Source organism: Arachis duranensis, chromosome 9, assembly GCF_000817695.3.
Source record: "Arachis duranensis cultivar V14167 chromosome 9, aradu.V14167.gnm2.J7QH, whole genome shotgun sequence".
Classification (NCBI taxonomy): Eukaryota; Viridiplantae; Streptophyta; class Magnoliopsida; order Fabales; family Fabaceae; genus Arachis; species Arachis duranensis.
The window spans coordinates 102,245,737-102,249,809 of record NC_029780.3 but is presented as its reverse complement, the minus strand read 5'-3'; positions in this window follow the sequence as shown (position 1 = coordinate 102,249,809).

The window sequence follows — 4,073 nt, the reverse complement described above, 5'->3', positions numbered from 1 at the left end:
ATGATTTAAAAAAATTAATTAGTAAATAAATTAACAAACTATTAATTTATGTACATTAAATTAAGTAATTTTTTTCTTCAAATAAAATATGTTAGTGTTATTTACTATTTTAACCCATGATATAACATGTAGTGGTAAATTCAAATAAAACAAATTAACATATTAATAACTCCATCGTGTGTGTAAAATTTTTAGTTAAAGTGAAATGACAATATACTTTGCAATAAAAAAAAATAAAGTAACAATAAATTTTATACCAAAAATAGGGGTCATATGTTAAGAGTGGAGCGAGGATGAGGCGGGGTGGAGCTCCAAGTTCTTCGTTCCTAAATCCTGATTTTCTTTCCATCCTCGTCTTCCATCTCTACCATGAAAGAATATTTATCCTCATTTTCGTAGATTGATAGTGTAAGACCCAAAATTTTTAAAAAGTCATATTTTAAATTAATCTCAAATTATATATTTATTTATGGTTTTAATTTTAGAAATTATTTTTATTAAAAATAATTAAAGGTAATTAATTGGACTTGAAATAAATTAAGATTTTTATCCAAACTCTATACTTATGAATTATTTTTCTATTTATGATTTAAAGTTTTGAAAATTCAAAAATAATGAGGGTTAGCTATTTAAATTAGAATTTTGTCTAATTTTATAATTATTGAATTATTTTCTATATTTAAATTATAAAATTGGTAGTTATGAAATAATAAAGATTTTATATGATTTGATTTTAGAAAATTTAATTTATATCATTTAATACTTTAAGTTAAAGATAAAGAGATATTAATTATATTATCATAAATTTTTAATTAGAATAATTTATTAAAAATCAATTAGTATTTTTATACTACAAATAATATTTTAAAGTAACTTTAGAGATTAAATTAGTTTTTCAAATATTAATACTTTATGCTCCAATTTTATTAAAATTACCAAATTATCCCTATACCTAAATTTTACCAAAATCCTAAATCCCCAAAATATCACCCTAACCCTAATTTTCCCAAAAAAACCTAGCCGCCTTATCTCCTCAGCCACCGAACCCCTTTTCTTCCTAAACTCAGCAGCAAATTCATAGAAAGAAAGAAAGGGGAAGCAGAGGGAAGGGAGAACAAAGAAGAAGGAAAGGGGGAGAGGGATGAGACAGCACAAGTTGGCCTCCCCGTCGCCACCGAGTTGCTTGCCGCCAGTCGCCTTCATGAGGAAGCCCAAAACAGAGGGAGGGAGAGCTGCATGAGGAGGAAAGGGCTTGCGCCAACCACGTGAACCACTGCCACGTCGCGTCTGTCGCCGTCTTCGAGGGTTCCTGTCGCCGCCGTTGTCCTCGCCGTGAAGCCGTCGCCGTTGCTGCAGCTATCCACGCCGTTGTCGTCGCCGAAGGGAGCTAGCATCGCCGCCGTCCATGGATGAAGCAGAGGAGAGAGATCTGCGAGGAAGGGAGGACCGCGACCTGTCCAGCCGCCGTTCCCAGTCACCGCTCGTGTCACCGGTGCCGTCCTCGTCTGAACCGTCGCCAAATCCGCCGGAGCTCCATGCCACCGCTGTCGCCGCCAAAAACCGTCTTTGAAGCCTGTTTGCTTGGTAAACTCTAAACCTTGCTTCAGCTTTTTTGTCTATTAAGTCGATTTTCACCGTTAGAGTGGTTGCTGAGGTTGTCTGTGTCAGGATATACGGTCACCGCGAGTTTCTCTGCTGCCGTTTCGCTTGCCGCCGCAGAAAGTCCATCGTCGCGACGTTGCTGCTGCCGCCAGAACCACCGCCAAACTTTTTGCAGTTTGGTTCAATTATTATTCCTTCATTATGGTAAAAGTTTACATTTCAGAACCTTTCAAAATCTGTATTCTATTATGTTTGATTAGAAATTCTGAGGTTTTGAAAACGTAGGGTTGAATCCCGATTACTGCATGTCATGATTAAAGCTATTGTTGATGTTGCGAATGGTTTGGAGCTAAAGTTGCATCTGCCGCCGTTGCGAGCCAAGAGAAAATGAATTTGTGACGCATTCTTAAGTTTTCGAGTTTCAACTTTCGAGGTAGGGGTTTTTCTTAAAATCTATTTTACATTACGGAGTTGTGATAATTAGATATTAATGTGAGAAAACATATGTCTGTGATTATGATTGTCTTATAAATATGGTTGTTTGCTATACTGAATGACTGATTGCTTGATTGCTTGAGTAGTTTGTAATTGCTGAAAAGAAATTAGTTTGAAAGGTTATTTAGTTGATTATTATGAAAAATAGCTTTCTTGGTTTTGAAGCTATGTTTGATAATATAAACGAATCGGCTTTGGAAATGATTTGGAATATGAAACTGAATTAATTTTGGAAACGGCTTAATTTTAAGTTAGTCTGACTTTATAAATGATTTAGTATTTGAGCTGGTTTGATTTTAAACAGAGATTTATTATTGGCACTGATTCACTTTGAAAATAATTTGATAATGGAACCGGTTGAATTTTGGAAATGAATGAGATTTGAAAATGGTTGAGAAAAGATTTTAGAAATGTTTGGATGGGACCCGAAAAGGGTGGCAGTGTCTGAGTTTTAGAGGAGATGCTGCCAAAATTTTATAAAATTGAAAGTTTTATTTGGAGTAATTAATTAAAAAGATTTGTTTTTAAACATTATATGTTTTAAGATTGATTTATTTATCAAAGAAAGAATTATGTTTTGACTTGGGATTGTTAAAGAACGGAATAGAAAGAAGGATGATGAGGATTTTCTTTGAAATATGGTTTTTGAATGAATTTGGAAATGAGATTTGGATTGATGAATGATTATGATGTTGAGAATGTTGAGAATGTTGAGATATGAACTTTGAATTATTCACATGGCTTATGAACTTGAATTATCTGAGATACGAGGTTTCCTGGATAAAGTACCATAGCTTGCCACCACGTGTACCAGGTTGAAAACTTGATAAAGTACCATAACTTGAATTATCTAAGTGTGACCGAGCACTATATAAACTCCCGAGAATGTAACCCCTATTGAGCAATATTGATTATTTGAGAAAAAGCTATGCATAGACTCTTGGGAATGCATGTCAGGGCACAGTCTAAGTTCAATTCAGACTTGTCGAGTTTGCTGGATAACCGACAGATGAGCTTCATCAGCCATAGGACAGGCATGCATCATATGCATTTGTATGCTTTGTTTGGGTTCAAACTTGTTTTGGTTTGCCTAATTGCTAAACTGTTCTTAACTGCTACTTGAACTATTTGCTATAACTGTTACCTAAACCTGTGCTTTCCTTGTCTGTCTTGCCTGTGTTTGTCCTGGCGTGCTTGACGTTAGGATTTTCGCTAGTAAAGAATTTTATAAAAATAGTTGCATTGTAGATATAGTTTCTAAACCAACAAAAATCCTTTCGTGCAAACGTTTTGGTTGTCACAAGTAACAAACCCCTAAATAAATCGATAACCGAGTATTTAAACCTCGGGTCGTCTTCTCAAGGAATTGCAGGGAGGTATGTTCTTATTATTGGTTATGAAAAAGGTAAAATTGGGGTTTTGAGAATGAGGAATAAATATGGCAAATAATTTAAATGACAATTAAAATAAATAAATACTGTAAAGCAAATCCTTTGGCAAGGTAGGAGAAATTGGAAGTCCAGACTTAGTTATTCTTATCAATAATAATGAAAGTTGAATCTTAATTCCGCTTAGTCAACCTTTGCTAAAGCAAAGGAAAGTCAAGGGACTAATTAGTTGACCTTCGAATCCTATTTATTTCCTAAGAAAAGGTTGGGATTATTGAAGTTCAGTTCAATTAGCAAAGATAACAGTTATCAATTATGTTGATCTAAGATAACTCCTGAGTTACTGATTTCTTAACCAAGACCAAAAAGGGAAAAAGTAAAATCTACTTGAATGAAAATAAATTGGATAAAGCCAAAGCATCCATAACATATAAATCTGAAATACCTCAAATTATATTAAATAAAAATGTCAATTCTAACATGGACAATATCAACAGCCAATTGGGCAACATCAATCAAACACAATAAAAGCTTCAGAGTAAACAAAAATAGAAGAGAAATTAAATAGTAAAAGGAATATTGAACCTG